This window comes from Orycteropus afer, unplaced genomic scaffold, assembly GCF_000298275.1.
Source record: "Orycteropus afer afer isolate SDZICR_OR568_19922 unplaced genomic scaffold, OryAfe1.0 scaffold00052, whole genome shotgun sequence".
In the NCBI taxonomy this organism is placed as follows: Eukaryota; Metazoa; Chordata; class Mammalia; order Tubulidentata; family Orycteropodidae; genus Orycteropus; species Orycteropus afer.
The window spans coordinates 7,317,781-7,338,853 of record NW_006921639.1 but is presented as its reverse complement, the minus strand read 5'-3'; the positions used below and the strand labels follow the sequence as shown (position 1 = coordinate 7,338,853).

The 21,073-nt window shown below is 38.6% G+C and overlaps 1 pseudogene; it reads left to right on the top strand.

Moving 5' to 3' along the window:
- Positions 1-19,620: 19,620 nt before the first annotated feature.
- Positions 19,621-21,073, top strand: part of LOC122149830 — a 16,556-nt pseudogene continuing 15,103 nt past the window's right edge.

The window sequence follows — 21,073 nt, the reverse complement described above, 5'->3', positions numbered from 1 at the left end:
TATAGGAGTTCTGGTAGCATAGTGCCTAAGGCACTTGACCGCTAACCAGAAGGCTGGCAGTTCAAACCCACTAGCCACTCCTTGGAAAGAAGGTTGGGCAATCTACTTCCATAGTGATACCATCTTGGAAACCCAAGGAGGGGTCACTATGAGTCAAGTCTGACTCGATGGCACATAACAACAACAAAAACAATTATTGATATATAAAAAGACAATTGTTTTTGTATATTAACCTTATCTCTAAAGACTTTACTAACTTGACTTACTAGTTCTATTAGATTTTCTCTAAATTATTTTAAGTTTTCTAGGTAAATGTTGTCATATTGTCTGATGTTAATAACGGTTTTGTTTTATCCTTTTAAATTCTTCCAAATTTTATTTATCTTCCTTCACTGAACTGGGTGCAGGTCTGTCTTGGGGCTTTCTACTCTGTTCCATTGATCTGTGAGTGTTCTTTCACCAATAGTGCACTGTCTTGATTATTGTAGCTTTGTAGTATTGCAATCAAATAGTGTGAATCCTCCAGCTTTGCTCTTCTTCTTTAGTGTTTTGTTGGCTGTTCTAGTTGTTTTGTTTTCTTCACATAAGCTTTAGAATGAGTTTGTTAATAGCTATAAAATAACTTGCTGCCAATTTATTTGATATTCATTAAATTTTAGTTTTATTATAGTGGTGTACATCCAATGAAACATGCAGCATAAATTTCTTCATGCACAATTTAGTGATGTTGATTTCATTCTTCAAGTCATATAACTATTCTTACTATCATTGTCCAAATTATCTGGCCACCATTAACATACCTACAATGCATTTTAAGCAAAAACTCCCTCTCTTCCTCTCCTTTCTGCCACTGGTAACCACTAGTTACTTTTGATTTCTATACATTTGCTTATTCAGTATAAGTGATATCATACATGTACTTTTTTGTCTGAATTAGATTCATTGAAATTTGATTTATAGATCAAATTGGGAATAATTGACATTTTAACAATATTTGAACCTTCTAATCCTTAAATATAGGAGCTCTGGTAGCATAGTGCCTAAGGCACTTGACTGCTAACCAGGAGGCTGGCAGTTCAAACCCACCAGCCACTCCTCGGAAGGAAGGTTGGGCAATCTACTTCCGTAGTGATACTGCCTTGGAACCCCAAGGAGGCGTCGCTATGAGGTGGGGCCGACTCGACGGCACATAACAATACACATAACAACAACACAACAATCTTTAAATATAAAATCTCTCTCTCTCTCCCTCTCTCTCTTTCTCTCTCTTTCCATTTATTGAGATCCTATTTTATTTCTTTCATCCCAGTGAAATTTTTCACTCATTTCAGAAAGTTTCTCCAGTCTGGAATTTTAGCTTATATAATCTTCTTTCCTTCCATAATGCTATGATACAATTACAAATATTATTTATTATAGTTTGTCTGTATAATGTGTGTGTGTGTGTGTATACATACATACATATATATATATAGTTGTTTTGTTTTACTATGGGGTTAGTCTGTTTTCTCTCTCTTCTCTTGGTATTTAAGATTGATTGTATTTTTATATTAATGGCTAACTTTCTTTTCTGGCAACTTTTTATTGATTCTTAACCGTGAGCAACATTGAAATTAGCCAAAAATTTCTATTTTTTAACCCCCTTTTCTCCTCTGCCCTACCTTTTAATTTAAGGCATTATTTTATTCCCCGTTACACCTATAAGACTATCAGTAAAATGGTTTTTTATATATATTTTGCTTTATTTATTTTCCTTCCATATATTCTTCTTTCCTTGCCACCCTTTTAAAAATAATTGCACTGTATTTACATTGTTAGAATACAGACATTGCATAAAATACTGTAACACTTTATTTAGTCTTAGTTCTACCTGTAAATGTATAATTAATGCTCATCCCAAATTTCACTTCTAATTTCTATCCAGAAATTTTGTAGTCTGAAGCTTGTTTCAAGCATATTCCTTAGGAAGAACTCATATGAAGAATATTCCCTGAGTTTTTGTGTACAAGTATTAGATATTTAAACCTTTATATTTGAAGATAGATTTTCCTGAATACAATGTTTGGCACACATTTTCTTTCTTTGAGTTTTAAAATATGATTAGATAGGAACCTTAGAGGATAATGAATTTATATTAATGGGGGAGGAACAATTCAGAAATGGTTGCACAGCTCAAAGAATGTAAATAATGTCACTAAATAGTACATAAGAAACTATTAAAAAAGAAAAACTGTTACACCACTGTCTTCTGGAGGAAAAAAATCACAATACTGTGAAGAAGTCTGAAGAAAACCTAATTTTCTTTTTTTATTAGAGAGATGTTTGTTTGTTTGTTTTTGCCTGATTGCCCGCAGGAATTGTCTTTTCTCTTTAAAGTCCAATAATTTTACTGAAATGTATCTCAGTATATGCAAGACTATGGCTTTAGCAGACACTTGGGCAGAACTACAGAAGTATATGCAGGGTGCAGGCCAATGGCATCCAGTGATGGGAACCAAACGCATAGTGTGCTCCTTCAATATATAGTTTCTATTCTTTACTTTTTAATTACAAAAAGTTTGTTGAAGTACTGTTTCCATTTTTTTTGGGGGGGAGGTCTTATTCTATTATTCTTGCTGTCTTCTTTTGAGATTCCTATTATCATTAATTTGATCTTTGCTATTTATCTTGTACACATGTCACTTACTCTAGAATTATGTTCTTCTTTTCTTTCTACCTTCCAGTTATCTTAGGGTATAATCTGTAATATTTATTTATTCTTAGGTTTCCTATGAAATATTGTTTATTTCTGAAATAACGTTTCCTTTTATTTCTACTTATTTCCTGAGTTCTGTTGCCTAGCATTTTCAAACCCCCTCCTCCCACAGCAATTATCTCTTTTATGAGTTGTTTTTTTTCCCCCTAAATATAGCTCAATTCTGATCATTAAACTATTTTTACTTGTTTGCTGGTTGTTTTCATTATCTATAAAAACTCTACTTGGTTTCTTACTCCATTTTTTAAGATACTACTTTTTATGAGACTTGGCTACCATTCTTTTCTGTTGTTCACATTTAAGCAACTGTACTCTTACAAGGAAAGATAATCTAAGATGTTTTTCTTAAGTTCTTGATATAAGACCTCTATCTTCTGTAGTGGGAGCTCTGGTAGCGTAGTGTCTAAGGCACTTGACTGCTAACAGGAAGGCTGGAGGTTCAAATCCACCAGCCACTCCTCGGAAGGAAGGTTGGGCAATCTACTTCCATTGTGATACCTCCTCAGAAACCCAAGGAGGGGTCGCTATGAGTTGGGTCTGACTGGATGGCACATAATAATAACAACAACATCTTCCATAGTTTTGCCCAAGTGTCTGCTAAAGCTATAGTCTTGCTCTTTGTAAAATTGACTGTTTTTCTTCCTCTCTTCTGTTTAAATCTGTTTCCTTTGTCCCTTTTCCCCCAATTTGGATTATACTTATGGAAGTTTGTCTTCGGAGTCAAGATTCATTCCAGAAAAGAGTATTGGTTTGTCAGTCTTGAAAGGTCACAGGGACCAGGGCACTGTGGACCCTTTATTCATCTTCAAATTAGTACATGCAAAAGATATTAAATGTTCTATTAGATGTCTTCAGAATGACATCCTGAGATGTCCAATTAGTATCTGTTTCTGATTTAGGCATTCTCTAGTTATATAAGTTATCAGAAGTTATCCATTTACCTTCCCTCCACTATCTCTCACACAGCTTGAATACCTTGGGTTCTTGCTGCAACTGGCAATTTGTCCCTACACACTAATATTTTTAGGTGTGTAATAGGTGTGTCAAAGAGCCTTGGTGGTACAAATAGTTCGATGGTACAAATGGTACAAATAGTTCAGTTGTTAAATGAAGGTCTGTTAATTCAAACCTACTCAGCAACTCTGTAAATACCATGGAGAAAGACCTGGTGATCTACTCCTATAAAGATCATGAGGAAAAAAAAAAAAAATCAACCTATGGAGCAGTTCTACTCTGTTACATGGAGTCACTTTGAGTTGAAAAGTCACTCAATGGCACCTAACAAAAACAGTAATAACAATAAGTAACTGGATCAGATATGTAATCACCAAGTATTGCTCTAGAAATAATTTGAGGCTTTTTAGTGTCTTTCTTCTATTTATAAATTTATTATTCTGTTCTGCTTATTTGGAGAGATTAGAGTAAATAAAAACGAAATTTCCACAACTGTCACCTTTCTGGTATCTCGTCCTGCTACAATTCTGACCCATTTGCTCTTTGTTGTTGTTGTTAGGTGCTGGGGAGTTGGCTCTGATTCAGAGCGACCTTATGTACAACAGAACAAAAACACTGCCCGGTCCTGTGCCAGCCTCACAATACTTGCTATCCCTGAGCCCGTTGTTGCAGCCACTGTCTCAATCCATCTTGTTGAGAACCCTTCCCTTTTTCATTGACCCTCCACTTTACCAAGTATGATATCTTTCTCCAGGGAATGGTCCTTTCTGACAATATGACCCAAGTAGGCCAAATGAAGTCTAGCCAATCTCTCTTCCAAGGAGCATTCCAACTGTAGTTGTTCCAAGATAGATTTGTCAGTTCTTTCAGTAGTCCATGGTACTTTCAGTATCTTTTGCCAACACCACAACTCAAAAGCATCAACTCTTCTTCAGTCTTCCTTATTCATTATCTAGCTTTCACATGCATTTGAGACGATTGAAAATAACATGGCAAGGGTTAGGCACACCTTAGTCTTCAAAGGGACATCTTTGCTCTTCAGTGCTTTACAGCACTTTACTTTTGCAGCAGATTTGCCCAGTAAAACACATCATCTAATGTCTTGACTGCTGCTTCCATTGGTGTTTATTATGGAACCAAGTAATATGAAATCCTTGACAACTTCAATCTTTTCTCCATGTATTGTGATGCTGCATATTGGTCCAATTGTGAGGGTTTTCGTTTTCTTTATGTTGAGATGTAATCCATACACAGACTGTAGTCTTTAATCTTTATCAGTAAGTGCTTCAAGTCATCTTCACTCTTGGCAAGGTTGTGTCATCTGCATATGGCAGGTTGTAAATGAGTTTTCCTCCAATCCTGATATCATGTTCTTCTTCGTATAGTCTACCTTCTCAGACTATTTGCTCAGCATATGAATTAAATAAGTATGGTGAAAAGATACAACCCTGACACACTCCTTCCTGACTTTAAACCATGCAGTATCCCCTTGCTCTGTTCGAATGACAGTGTCCTGGTATATCTACAAGTTCTTCATGAGCACAATTAAGTTATCTGGAATTCCCATTCTTCTCAATGTTATCCATAATTTGTTATGATCCACACAATCAAATGTTTTTGCGTAGTCAATGAAACACAAGTAAACATCTTTCTGGTATTCTTTGCTTTCAGCCAAGATCCATCTGATATCAGCAGTGATATCTCTCATTCCACCTCATCTTCTAAATCCAGTTTGCACTTCTGAAAGTTCTCTGCCAATATTTTGTTGCAACCACTTTCAAAATATCTTCAGCAAGATTTTACTTGTGTGTGATATTAATGATATTGTGTGACAATTTCCATGTTCTATGGGATCATCTTTCTTTGGAATGGGTACAAATATGAATCTCTTCCAGTCAGTTGTCCAGATAGCTATCTTCCAAATTTCTTGGCACAGATGAGTGAATGCCTCCAGTGCAGCATCCATTTGTTGAAACCTCTCTAAAGGTATTCCATCAATTCCTGGAGCCTTGTTATTTGCCAATTCCTTCAGTGCAGCTTCAACTTCTTCCTTTGATGTCATTGGCTCTTGATCACATGCCACTTCCTGAAATGAATGAACATCAACCAATTGTTTTTGGTACAGTGACTCTGTGTATTCCTTCCATCTTCTTTTGATGTTTCCTGCATCATTCAATATTTTGCCCATAGAATCCTTCAATGTTAAAGCTCAAGGTGTGAATTTTTTCCTCAATTCTTTCAGCTTGAGAAATGCTGAGTGTGTTTTTCCCTTTTGGTTTTCTAACTCCGTGTCTTTGCAAATTTCATTGTAATTGACTTTGTCTTCTTGAGCTGCTCTTTGAAATCTTCTGTTTAGCTCTTTAAATTGTAATTTCTTCCATTTACTTTAGCTACTCTCCATTCAAAGGCAAGGTTCAGAGTCTCTTCTGACATCTGTTTTGGTCTTTTCTTCTTTCCTGTCTTTTTAATGACCTCTTGCTTTCTACTTGATGCCATCCCACAATTCCTCTGGTTTTCAGTCATTGATGTTCAATGCATCAAATCTATTCTTCAGATGGTCTCTAAATTCAGGAAGGATATGGATATAATCAAATCATATTTTGGCTCTCATGGACTTGTTTTAATTGTCTTCAGCTTCAAGTTGAACTTGCATATGAGCAGTTGATGGTCTGTTCCACAATCACCTCCAGGCCTGGTTTTGGCTGAAGATATTGAACTTCTCCATCACCTCTTTCCATAGATGTAGTCGATCTGATTACTGTGTACTCCATCTGGAAAAGTCAGAAGAATATCTCAAAAAGTCCCACACCCTGGAACCCTAGAAGTTTCACTGAGGTAGAAGGCACCTTAATTTTTGTCAGGTTGATTTCCCACCCTCTAGTATGCAATGTATTGCCAATAAGTCTAGAGTCATTCATATTTCTTCTTTATTAGGTCTAATCAGCATAATGTCATCAATGTAATGGACTAGTGTGAGGTTTTGTGTATGGGAGAGGTGATCAAGGCCCCTGCAGACTAGATTATGACATAATATTAGAGAGTTGATATACCTCTTTGGTAGAACAGTAAAGGTGTATCACTGGCCTTGACAGCTGATGAAAAACTGCTTCTAGTGGTCCTTCAAATCTGAAATTGGGAAAAAGTCATTGGCCAGACCAATAGCTGCATACCAGGTACCAGGACATGTAGTAATATGCTCAAGCAGTAAAACCACATCTGGAATAGCTGCTGCAATTGGAGCCATTATCTGTTTAAAGTTACAATAAACTAGTGTTATTCTCCAAGATCCTTTCACTTTTTGCACAGGCCAAATAGGCAAGTTAAATGGAAATTGGTGGAAATCACCACTTCTGCTTTCATAAAGTCCATAGTAGTGGCACTAATCTCTGCAATACCTCCAGGAATGCAGTATTGCTTTTGGCTTACTATTTTCCTAGATAAGGGCAGTTCTATCAGTTTCCAGTTGGCTTCTCCTAATCCACATGTCAGTGATCTAATGTGGGGGTTCTGCCAGTTGCTGAATATGTCTATTCCAATTATGCATTCTGGAATTGAGCAGCTCATGACAGGATGGACTCACCAGACCCATTGTGAGATCTAAGCTATGATTTCATAAATAACCTGAATTTCATATGTCCATATACTGACAGGTGGGCCACAGTGATGTTTTAGGTCTCCTGGAATCAGTGTTAATTCAGAGCTAATCTCCAGTAATTCCTTAACAGTCACTCTTGTAAAAAGGTCATGGATCTCTTTGGGGAAGGCTGGGAAAGATTACCAGTATACATTTTGGGCAGTGCAGCATGTTCATTTCTCAATGGGACCTGGCCTCCCCTTCATTTAGTGGGTTGTGGTTCTGTAAACAGTCTCAAATCTGGGGATTGAGGGGTCATGTCTCTCTATTCTGGTGTTCTAAGTTAGAGTACTATTCACTTAATCTAGAATTATTCAACTTGTACAGATCAAGTAAATATTTAGTAGATTTCATCTATTTCACTTCTAGGGACACCATGCCTAATTAGGCAACACCATAAGGCCATACAAGTCAAACTATTCTGATTACTGCTCAGACTGCTGTCCATTATGGGAACCATGACCCTGCATCTTTGTTAATTAAGTGCCACCACTTGTTCCTTAGCATCATAGGGTCCAATTAGCCCCATTGTAGTCAGATATCCTAATATAGTTAGGGTTGTTCCTACTGTTATATCTGACTTACATAAAATTGCTATCACAGCAGTCTTCAAGGATGCTGAGACTGCCTTCACAAATTTGTTCCTCACCATTGTGGTAAATTGTGTGTTCTCTAAGTATTTCATTTCTGGGTATGAGAGTCTAATATGATAAATCCATTCTAGCATGCCAGTTTCCCTAAGCCTTACATTATACCAAGGCATGTCTGGTCTTTCAACATCATTTAGTGCAGGTCACTAAATAATCCATGCTTCAGCAAAAACGAAAAAAAAAAAAAAATATATATATTGGGCCTTTTCCTAACTTCTTGAGTTGAAACACTGAATGAAGAATCTGTGCTTAGTGGGCCCATATCAATAAACTCAGACTGACCCAACTCTATGTTCCTTGCACCATTGTCCCACACTTTTAACAGCCATTCCTACACATATTCTCCAGGTTTCTATTTATACATATTAGAAAAAATGAAGCAGTTCTTTTGGAGTATAGTGTACTTCCTCTTGGGGAAAAATTTGTCCTTCATCTTTTGGTGAAGAATACTGAGAGTACCATGGACTGCTAAAAGAACTAACAAATTTGTCCTGGAAGAAGTACAGCCAGAATGCTCCTTAGAAACGAGAATGGCCAGACTTCATCTCACCTACTTTGGTCATGTTGTTAGAAGGGACCATTCTCTGGAGAAGGATGTAATGTTTGGTAAAGTGGAGGGTCAACAAAAAAAGGGAAGGCCCTCAACAAGATGGGTTGACACAGTGGCTGCAACGATGGCCCCAGGTATAGCAGGGATTGTGAGGCTGGCACAGGAACAGGCAGTGTTTCATTCTGTTGTACATAAGGTCACTATGAGTCTTAGATGACTCAATGGCACCTAACAACAACAACAACCACTTTACCAAGTATGACATCCTACCAAGAATGGTCCCTCCTGATAACATGTCCAAAGTATAAGAGACAAAGTTTCACTATCATCACTTCTAAGGAATTATCTAGCTGTACTTGTTCCAAGACAGATTTGCTCATTCTTCTGGCAGTTCATAGTACATTCAGTACTCTTCACCAATACCATAATTCAAATGCATCAATTCTTCCTTGATCTTCCTTATTCATTTTCCAGCTTTCACATACATATAAGGAGATTGAATTTAATACCATAGCTTGAGTCAGTTACACTTTAGTCTTCAAAGTGACATCTTTGCTCTTTGACACCTTAAAGAGGTCTTTTGCAGCAAATTTGCCTAATGCAATACATCATTTGATTTCTTGAGTGCTGCTGCCACGGTTGTTTATGAATTCAAGTAAAATGAAATCCCTGAAAATTTGAATCTTTTCTCCATGTATCATGATGTTACTTATGACCCATTTGTGAAGTTTTTTGTTTTCTTTATGTTGAGATGTAATCCATACTTAAGGCTATAGTCTGATCTTCATCAGTAAATTATGAAGTCCTCTTTGCTTTCAGCAAGCGAGCACTACTCATCTGTCAGTTTGCTGTACTGTGGTGGCTTACATATTGTTGTGATACTAAAAGCTATGTGACAAGTATTTCAAATACCAACAGGGTCATCCATGGTTGATAGGTTTCAACAGACTTGAAGAAGGTTGTGGTGGTCTATTTCTGAAAGAAGTGACCACTGAAAACCTTATAAATAGCAGTGAAACATCTTCCCTTAGTTGTGGTAAAATACATACAGCTTGGCACATAGTAGGCAACCCAATAATGGCAATTCTTATTATTACTCTGGTTATAGTGGTAGTACTAGCTCTATCCTAGTAATGAAACTCCACTGAAATCCCTCTTGTCCCGTGAAAGTAAAATTCACTGCCAAGTAAGCAGAGCATAATTGCATTCCACTGTAAACATTTCAGGGATAAGCAACAACTTCCTGAACACAAACCTTGAGAATTAGGAAGATAGAGATTCCCAAAGAAAATCCCTTCTCTTGGGGGAAGTTGTAAGCCTGGAATTGGCGTGGTTCTTAGGGGGACAATTGACCCTCAGCATACACTGGAATAAAAGGGCCTGTTTTTGACTGACAATTGGCTCTTGCCCAAGTGGCCCATGAAATTTAGGGGCCAAACATTCATTTTACAGTATTTTTAAAAGAGAGTTTCAAATGCTGTTGGATATCTTAAAAGTCTAAGTTGTTACATGTGGAAGAGACCACCCATGTGAGCTTAGGGTTTGTTTTTAAGAAGCAAGAGCACATTCCAGAAGCTGTACTTGGTAGCTTTGCCAACGAAGCATTCGAAGCCTCTTAATAAACGACTTCTTGGACACTGAGCTCCATACTCGTTTGCTTAAGCTTGATTTCTTTCTTTCTTTTTTTTTTTTTTTTAATTTTTTCTGTAAATGTAAGACTTAGAATAAAAATTCAAATATTAAATTGATAGATTTTCGAGCCAGCCTCTAGGACTGCAGACAAGATTTGACCACGGTGGTTATTATTGATAACAACAGTAGTGCCATCAAGTTGTAGAACATGATCATAGTCAATTAAGGAAAGGATGAGAACATCACAGGGCTGGTGATTGTGCCCAGCCTTGTAGGTATGAAGATTAAAGAGCATCTGTTATGCTCAGTGGGAAAAGAAAATATAAATCACTAATCATTGCAGAGATCAGTCCTATACAGAGGTCTGAACAAAGGGCTGTTGAGCAGAGTTGGAAAGCCAATCAGTCATAGACAACAACCTTTGGGGAGATTTCCTAAGGTTGGGCTTTGACTGATAAGTTAAAATCACCAGGAAAAGAATAGCTGAAAGCTTGTGAAAAGATAGTATCATTTTAAGAAAATAATAGAATTGTATGTTATAATAACAAAGTTTAAATTATGTTATCAAAATAATTACCCACTATAATTGTTCTAACCATGTAGTTAATAATAATAGACATAATATTATATATATTATTATATGTCTATTATTATTAACAACATGGATAGAACAATTATAGTTCTAAGGTATATTTAAGGAGTAATTTAATTTTCCTATATTTATTCAAAAGGGCACAAGCAATGGAGCTTCCTAGGAATGATACTAAAGAGTTCTGCAAAGGGCCTATCAGACCCTTGGAACACAATGCTGGCTGGAAGCAGCAGGCATCCTCCTCTCCTCTCAGGGGCTCAGAGAAGGTCATTTCCAGTCAAGGAGGAATTCTGCATCTGGTGGTGTAGTGCCTAAGGCATTTGACTGCTAACCAGCAGGCTAGCCATTCAAATCCACCAGCCACTCCTCCGAAGGAAGGTTGGGGTTGGGCAATCTACTTCTGTAGTGATACCATCTCAGAAACCCAAGGAGAGGTCACTGTGAGTTGGATCCAACTCTACGGCAGTGAGTTTGGTTTGGTTTTGGTTTACTGGAAGCACTCCCTGACCAGAAAAAGGCAGAAGTGGGGCAGCCTGGTCTGACACTCGCAGAGGCCATAACCACATTGTGTTCTAGCCCTAAAGTAAGATTTAGAGAGCAACCCTGAGCAGAGTGCTCTCAGAGTGGTAGTTGGAGAATCACATTGCAACCTAGGTTCTCCTTCCTTTACTAGATCAACTCTTGTTAAGATGGTAGTCTTTCTACCAAGCCTGCCCCTAACCTTAACCCTATCAACCATGAATGCTGCTACTTCTAAAGAAAGTGGCCAGACCTTTGAGCTAGGCACCCATCCAGATTTTTGAAGCCTATTTATTCATCTCCAATTCTTGAAATCCTTGTATGTGTGGCCCCAGGACATTAAGAACTGAGAATCTTCCTGAAATGTCTGCAGTGTTCCAAGAGACAGTATTTTATTTGCACTGTCATTCTATATTTCATCGTGAAAAGGCCCATTGTGCAAACTTCTTCACTTCCTGCATTGGAAGAGGAAAGGCATTTAACTCTAAGTTGCCTGACACATATTTATTTGGTAAATGGCTGCTCTTGAGACATCTCCTCTTGGAATATTTTGTGTCCCACTCTTGGTGAAAGTGACCTCTTTGACCTCTCCCTCTTGAATGCCCATTCTCCTCTGAAGAGTGGCCACTCATAGCACCAGGAATAGATAAATGTTCTCATTTATGTACATGGTTAGAATGTCTGGGTGGCACAAATGGTTGGTATGATTAAGGGCTAACTGAGAGGTTGGAGGTTTAGATCCACCTAGAGGCATCTCAGAAAAAAGGATTGGTGATCTACTTCCAAAAAATCAGCAAATGAAAATCCTAAGAAGCACCATTCGACTCTGACACACATGGGTCACTCAGAGTCAGAGTTAACCCAATGGCAAATGTTTTTGTTTTTTTTTTTTTTTTTTTTTATGTGCATGTCTGACCCTTCACCACACTATCTCTCCACAGGATAAGGACAGAGGTCACCTTTTGTGTCTTCAGAGTCCAGTGGTAATGCTAGGTAGATAATAAGTGCTCCAGGAGTGTCAGCACATGGGTTAGTTACAGAGCAGACTACCCCACACATCAGGCTGGGATTGGGAATAGGAAACATAGGCTTCGAGCTTTTTTCTGACTTTAAGAATCTAGTTCTGACCATGCATCTCTTAACCACAAGGAAGTCCCAGGCTGGCTATTTCTTTTCTGGCTTTCTGTGAAGTACTGCATGGGACATGCACAGACCTTGGGAAGGGATTTAGGTATTCATCAAGCCATGTCTACGTGCCAGAGCCTGCACTCTGGGCTTTATATGAGTTATCTTATTAAATCTGCACAATATCAGGAAGTAGTGTTATTACGTTCATTTCGTAGATAAGGAAACTGGTTCAGAAAGATTAAGTGACTTGATCAAGCTTGTAACTGACATAGCCAGAGTAGGAGCTGTGCTGGTGTGACTAGGCTGCAGTGTGGTGCTTTTCTGAGGGAGGGGCAATGTTCCTGCACAGAATGGAGGTTCTGCAGCATTCCAAATAGCCCCTGTAGTCTCCTCCTGGATGAATAGGCACCTCAACCTCCTTTGTCCAACACTGAACTCATCTTCCTCATTTTGCACCCTCTCCTGTACTGTGGCTAAGGCACTTGACTGCTAACCAGAAGGCTGACGGTTCAAACCCACCAGCCAGTCCTCGGAAGGAAGATGGGGTAATCTACTTCCGTAGTGATACTGCCTCAGAAACCCAAAGAGGGGTCACTACGAGTCGGGTCTGACTCAAGGGCACATAACAACAACAACAACAACCTGTACTGTACATTCCATTTAATTCCAATGTATGGGAGCAGCTGAGCAACAGCATCTGGGCTCAGATTTCCTGGATTTGAATCCTGGGGCTATCACTTAATGTGTGAATATGGGCAATATCTGTCTGTGCCTCAGTTCCCTCATCTGTAAAATGGTGACAGACATGGTACCACTTATAAAATAACAACAACAACAAAAATACTCATAGTGACCCCATGTGTGTCAGAATAGAACTGTACTCTAAGGTTTTCAATGACTGATTGTTCAGAAGTAGATCATTAGGTCTTTCTTCTGAGGTGCCTCTGGGTGGACTCAAACCTCCAACCTTCTAGTCAGCAGTGATTGTTGTTGTTAGGTGCTGTCAAGTCAGCTCCGACTCATAGTGACCCTATGTACAACAGAATGAAACACTACCCAGTCCTGCTCCAGCCCCACAATCCTTGTTATACTGGAACCCATTGTTGCCACCACTGTTTCAATCCATCTTGTTGAGGGTGTTCTATTTTTTCACTGACCCTCCACTTTGCCAAGCATGATATCCTTCTCCAAGGAATGGTTCCTTCTGACAACATGACCAAAGTAGGTGAGACAAAGTCTGGCCATTCTCACTTCAAAGGAGCATTCCAGCTGCACTTCTTCCAGGACAGATTTATTAGTTCTTCTGGAAGTCCATGGTACTTTAAGTATTCTTTGCTAACACCGCAACTCTAAAGCATCAACTCTTCATCAATCTTGCTTATTCATTGTCCAGGTTTCTTATGCATATGAGGCAATTGAAAATACCATGACTTGGCTTAGATGCACCTTAGTTTTCAAAGAGACATTTTTGCTTTCAGTACTTGAAAGAAGTCTTTTGAAGCAGATTTACCCACTGTAATACGTTGTCTGATTTCTTGACTGCTGCTGTCATTGGTGTTGATTGTAGAAATGAGTAATACGAAATCTTTGACAACTTCAATCTTTTCTCCATTTATCTTGATGCCATTTATTGGTCCAGTTGTAAGAATTTTTGTTTATGTTGAGGTGTAATACATACTGCAGACTGTCGTCTTTAATGTTCATAAATAAGTGCTTCAAGTTATCTTCACTTGCATCTTCACTTGCAGCAAGCAAAGTTGTGTTGTCTGCATATTACAGGTTGTTAAAGAGTCTTTCTCCAATCCTGATGCCACACTCTTCAACATACAGTCCAGCTTCTCAGATTATTTGCTCATCATACAGATTGAATAAGTATAGTGAAAGGATACAACCCTGACACATTCCCTTCTTGATTTTAAATCATGCAGTATCTTCTTGTTCTGTTGAATGACAGCCTCCTGCTCTATGTACAGTTTCCTCATGAGCACAATTAAGTGTTCTGGAATTCCCATTCTTCTCAATATTATCCGTAATTTGGTATGATCCACACAATTGAATGCTTTTGCATAGTCAATAAAACACAAGTAAAAATCTTTCTGGTATCCTTTACTTTCAGCCAAGATCCATTGGACATCAGCTATGATATTCCTCATTCCATGTCCTCTTCTGAATCCAGCTTGCATTCCTGGAAGTTCCCTGAAGAACTTTTTTATTGCTGCAACCACTTTTGAATTATCTTCAGCAAGATTTTACTTATGTGTGATACTAATATTTTTTGATAATTTACACAATCTGTGGGATCACCTCTCTTTGGAATGAGTACAAATATGGATCTCTTCCATTCAGTTGGCCAGGTTCTATCTTCCAAATTTCTTGGCATAGAAAAGTAAGTGCCTCAAGTATAGCATCCATTTGTTGAATCATCTCAATGGGTATTCCATCCATTCCTGAAGGCTTGTTTTTCACCAATTCCTTCAATGCAGCTTCAAATTTTTCCTTTAATATCATTGGTTCTTGATCATATGCCATCTCTTGAAATGGATGAATATCGACCAATTCTTTTTGGTACAGTGACTCTGTGTATTCTTTCTATCTTCTTTTGATGTCTCCTGCATCATTCAATATTTTGTACATAGAATCTTTCAATATTGCAACTCAAGGTTGGAATTTTTTCTTCAGTTCTTTCAGCTTGAGAAATGCTGAGTGTGTTTTTCCCTTTTGGTTTTCTAACTCCAGGTCATTGCACATTTCATTATAATAATTAACTTTGTCTTTTTGCACTGCTCTTTGAAATCTTCTGTGTAGCTCTTTTTGTTGTCATTTCTTCCATTTGCTTTAGCTATCCATTCAAGGGCAAGTTTCAGAGTCTCTTCCTATATTCATTTTGGTCTTTTCTTCTTTTCTAGTCTTTTTAATGACCTCTTGCTTTCTTCATGGATGATGTTCTTTATGTCATCCCACAATTCATCTGATTTTCAGTCATTGGGTGTTCAATGCATCAAATCTATTCTTTAGATAGTCTCTAAATTTAGGTGGGATATAACCAAGTCATATTTTGGCTCTCATAGACTTATTTTAATTTTCTTCAGCTTCACCTTTTCTTCAGCTTCAACTTTCATATGAGCAGTAGATTGTGTGCTCCATAGTCAGCTCCTGGCCTAGTTTTGGCTGAAGATATCGAGCTTCTCTATCACCTCTTTCCACAGATGTAGTCTATCTGATTCCTGTATATTCTATCTGATCAACTCTACATGTATAGACTCTGTCTATGTTGTTGAAAACCGGTATTTGCAAGGAATATGTCATTGTTCTTGCAAAATTCTATCATGCGATCTCTGGCATAATTTCTATAGCCAATGCCATATTTTCCAACTATTGGTAACTCTTCATTTCCAATCTACTTCCATACTTAACACCTTGGAAACCCATAGTCATAGTATGACTATGAGTCAGAATTGACTCAATGGCAGTGAGTTTTACCAGGGAATAAGTTAGTAAAACTTCAATGCATTCATATGTATAAAGTATTTAAAATTGAGGCTAATGTGTAGTAAATCTGTAAATCTTGGCATCATCATGATACTATTATTGTTATAAACATCATCATCCAAAGTAAGTATTGCAAAGTACTATTGACTCTATCATATCCTACTCTCTTCCAGACTTCTGGGGCTGGGGATCCTTACTTCTAAATGTTTCTTTAATTCATCATCTTCAACCTAGCTCACTGCTGTTCCCTTTGTGATTTCCCACATGTACCATTGCAGCAGTTTCTATCTGGTCTTCTGCAACTATCTTCCTTCACAATTCATCACCTGCATAACTGCAAAGAGATGTTTCTACAATCAAATGTAAACATGTCATCTACCTCAAAAACCTACTTTCTTTCCCCATTGCCAAAGGAGCAATTCCTAATGCCTGAGTCTGGAACTTTATTCCTTCATAGTTTGGCCTTTGTAGTTATGGGTTTTCTTCTCTACCATCCTGTCTTCTGTTTGCACCCACCTGTCCAACATCCCCTAAGGACACTTGTACTTCTGCATGTCCATGCCTGATCCAGTTGGTTTCTTCTCCCAGGGATGCTCTTTCTCTACCTGGCAAACTCTCACTCCTTTAGCAATCACTATGAGTTTTTCAAAGTCTCTGATTCCCACATCTGGCTCCTATGCCCCACCTGATGAAGGGCCAAGCTGGTAATGTTCTCTTTGCACCCGCATATGAACAGACTCTCCATATAGCACTCAGTCTTGCATTAATCCTGTGTACTTTGTTTTCCCCCACTCTGAGTACTAGAGTACTCTAGTAGGACTTTGAATTGGTTCATTGCAGTTTGACACCCTTGCTGAGAATTTGCACTCCCACCGAGAGATATATTGAATCAAAATCTACAAGATCACCAGGCGATTCTTACAGATCCCCAGGTTATTGTGTTACATAAGAATCACCTGGAGATCTTGTTAAAATGTAGATTCTGATTCAATATATCTGAGATGGAAATGCAAATTTTCAGCAGGGGAGTCAAAGCAGAATGAACCTGTTAGAAGCATCCCCCAGCAAAAATGCTTGGTAAATGATTGCTGGTTGAAAGTTTACATAATATTTTGGGCTGGAAAGCAGATCAAGCTCTCTGACCTTTCTGTTATAAGAAAAAGATACATAAAGGTCAGTATATTTATGGCTTTGGATTCAATGAAAATTTCAAAGATAGATCTTACAAGTTTTGCTTCAATAGGTTTTGACTAATTTTCTTTGTATACTTTATCCACTGCTCTCCTTCAAGTTTAAGGCCAGGTGTGCTTAGTCCAGGGGTAATTTGCTTCTATGAGCTTTGGTCTCTTTTTAACAAATATATTCTACTATCCTTTGTGGAGCTCATCAGGAATCCAGAATGTCTGGATTAAACCTTCCAGAGAACAAGAAGTCACCATTTTTCAAATGCAAATAACGATATTAATGTCCAGGCCCGGACACTGTGGTTTCTACACCTGGGAGAGCTGTCACCCACCTGACTCTGCTAACACAGACAATTGTCAAGTGAGTAAATTTTTTTTGGATCTGTCTTCCAGAATATTAAAAAAAAAAAGTCACCTTAGAGTAAGTTACTTACAATAAAAGTGATCTCAGTTTCTCATTTGGAAACATAAATGTTTGTGTTACATAGAGTTTTGGGTTGCAAGGCTTTTTTTAAGCCAAAGAGGAGCCTGGAGTCCCAAAGAGTCAAGCAAGTGGCTTGAAGCCACCCAGCTTCTTGGGCAGAAATTGGGTTTGACTCTGCTCCCTTCAACCAGGCACTCACTGGAAATTGAGAAGCCCAATTTATCAATTTTATCTGGAGCCAAGACTTTCTTTACTTCCTCTTTGGGTTGTTCCCTCTGCAGTCACATTCAAACCAGGATTGACATGTTCATTGTTAAAAACAAAACAGAGTTTCTGTAAATAAAGGATGAGTTTTATTCAGATTCAAAGATTTGCAAGTTGGGAAGTGCCAAAATGAAAGTTCAAAATGGCATTCTAAACAGGGAACATAAGCACACATCTTTCATCAGAACTTTGTACAGGGTAGGGAGAGTACAAGGGTACACTTGATTGGTTACATTTAACATGTTCTATAATATTCATTTATCAATAATTTCTACTGGCTGGAGACTTCAGTATTAGCTACAGTTTCCTGCATTGGAGAGTTGCTTCCTGCAAAAATCAGGTGAACCAGAATTTTGAAGAAAAAGTTATTTTGTTCAAGAATACAGTCATGAGTCATGCACTCTAAAAAGCAGAATCAGGGGCCTAGGACAAAATGGAGTCCAATTCAGAACTGTGTCATCCATTTTTGTTATGTTGATTGCCTCAGTTTTAGAGTGCTCTTTTACATCTTTAAGCAGCTGAGACTGTGGGAAGGACCTGGGCAGGGCCCAGTCACAGTCTCTGTACTTACAATGGGGCACAGTGCCAAGAAGCACCTACAGCTCCACACAGAGGAGCAGGCCTATTGCTAATGTATTCAAAGAGGCCTTCTATAAACCAAAGGAGCAGCTGCTCTTGAACCATTTCCCAGGCTGCAGGGTTGAGTAAGAGTGATCCAGTTCAGCAAATATTCTTCAATGATCATGTGTTTTGGGTCCTGCATTGTGTGCTGGGGAAAAAGGGATGTGGAGATTCCTGCTCTTGGCAGGCTAAAAGCCTAGTGGTGAAGACAGATGAGCAAACAGTTAACCACAGAATAAAATGTTGAGTCTTATACTTGAGAAATTAATAATTTTTGCCAAGAGTGTCAGTGAGGGAGGAAGATTCACAGAGACAAGGCCTGAGAAGTTGTCTGAAGCAGGGATGGAATGAGAAGAGAGATGTAAGGAGGGCTGCTGATGTTGGTGGGGAAAGAGCAAGGAAGGAGGAGAAGGGAAGGACAGAGAGAAACAGAAAGCAACAGAGGTTAAGAAAGTGAAATAATGAGAGACAGAGAGTGATGGAAAGAGTAAGAATGAGAGAATGAGTGTGAGACAGAGGCAAAGGAGAGAAGGAGAGAAAATATGAGACAGTGAAAGACAGTGAGCAAAAATCAAAGAGTGGAAAAGAAAAAAATAATAGAAAGCAAGAGGAAGAGTAAGGAAGAGTATGTATGTGTGTGAGGGGGAAAAACAAACAGAGTGAGAGAGCAAAAGTGAGAAAGATAATGGGAGCAGGCACCTGGGGAACCAAAGTATGGTATGCATGGATGGGGGCATAAGTGATGATGTAAAAAGGAACCTAGGAATGAAGGATATTGAACATCAGGAATTTGGAGCTTTCACACTAAGTTCAGCAACACAATGCCCCAAAGAAAATATTTTCCCAGTTGCTTATGACCTTTGTACTAAATCCTTAGGATCAGTGTACACAGTGTGTGGTTCCTGGAATCAATTAATAGCAAGCAAAAACAGCTTTGCTGTTGTTGAAGGGCTAATGATACCTAGTACAGTGTTGTTTATTTTAACATGCACTGTGGTGTTTGGACCGGGTGATTGATGATGAAAATTCTGGAAATGGAGACACAAGGATGGCCCTAGTGTGCTTTCATAGGCCCCCAGGGGAGGGTCTTTTGACCCCTTCCTTTGCATGTCTCCTTAAATGTGGCTCCAGTCTGTCCCTTGGTCTAGTGAGTTTCACCGAGAGGTCCTCCTTCATTTCCAGATGTCCTAAAGGGGAAATACCTGGCAGATTTCTGTTGACAACATGATGCATCTTTGTCCCTATAGAAAGAGAGTAGATGGCACTGGGGGCTTTGAGGATGTAGACACAGAGGAGACCCCTGGGCACAGTGGAAGGGCACTTGATGGTAAGTCTGAAATGAAGCAGCTACCCTGCCCTTCTCCACACACTGTCCCTGTGGTCAAGTCCCCACTGCTGTGTACACAGACACACACACACACCCCCAGCCAGTGGAGAGAGCTCCTGCCAGGAACTTCTCAGATAAGAAGGGCCTTAGAGTAAGAAAACTGAAGCTTGAGAGGTAAGGGGACTTTTACTTAGTTACTTAGTGTTGATGTCATTAGCTGATATCAAGTCTACTACAACCCATGGAGATCTTAGATACAAAAGAACAAATGTTTCCCTGTCTTGTATCCTGTGTCATCTTCATGATTGCCAATACATTTGAGTTCATGGTTATGACTTGTGCCAATCTATCTCACTAAGGGTCTCCCACACCCATATCATCCTTCTACGTTACCAAACATAATGTCCTTCTCTAGTGATTGATGCTTCCTGATGACATATCCAAAGTAAGTGAGTCAGTCAATGTTCTGTTATGATCCATGAGGTTTTCACTGGAAAATTTGAGGAAGTATATCACCAGACCTTTCTTTCTAATCTGTCTTAGTTCTGTTGAATTTGAATGAGAGGTCCTTCTGGTATTTGAAATTCTGGTAGCATAGCTTCCAGCATCATAGTAACACATAAGCCATCACAGTATGACAAACTGACAGATGGGTAGTGGTTAGGGTAGACATTACCAAAAAAAAAAAAAAAAAAAAAGTGTGGTGAAGTAAGGGGTGACTGGAAAAGGAAAAGATGTCTACATCTCAACCATCTCAGAGGACTAAAGAAAAATCTTATCTCTTAGGACTCACTGGCATCCTCTGAGCATATGTTTTAATCATAGAAGGCATGAGGTGCAGGAAGAAAGTCACCATGACTTTGAAAGTGCTTCTCCACTTAAGCGCAATGCTCTTCCCTACTTACATGTTTCCCATCTGGTTAACTTCAGTATATCCTTTGGAGCTCAATTCAAATGACCCTTCTTCAGGGACACTTTCTGGAATAACTTCTTCTGGGTCAATTTGCCCAATATTGTTCTCATAGCATTAAGAACCTCTCCTCCAGCACACTAATCTAATCACCATTTCACCTGACGATTAAGGTTTGCCTCCCTATTAGACTATAAGGCCCAGAAAGGATTGGACCACATTGGTTTTGACTCATTGTTGAGCTCCTGATGACAAGCACAGTTCCTGGTACAAGATATGTTGAATTAATGAACACAAGAATGAATAAATGAGATTACTTTGGAATGAGTGTTTGATAAGAGGTTAGTTTCAAACTGAAAGTTTGAGAAACTACCAAGATAAATGAAAAAAAAGTAAATCAAAAGCAAATAGATATAAAAAGCTACTTCAAGAAACCATAA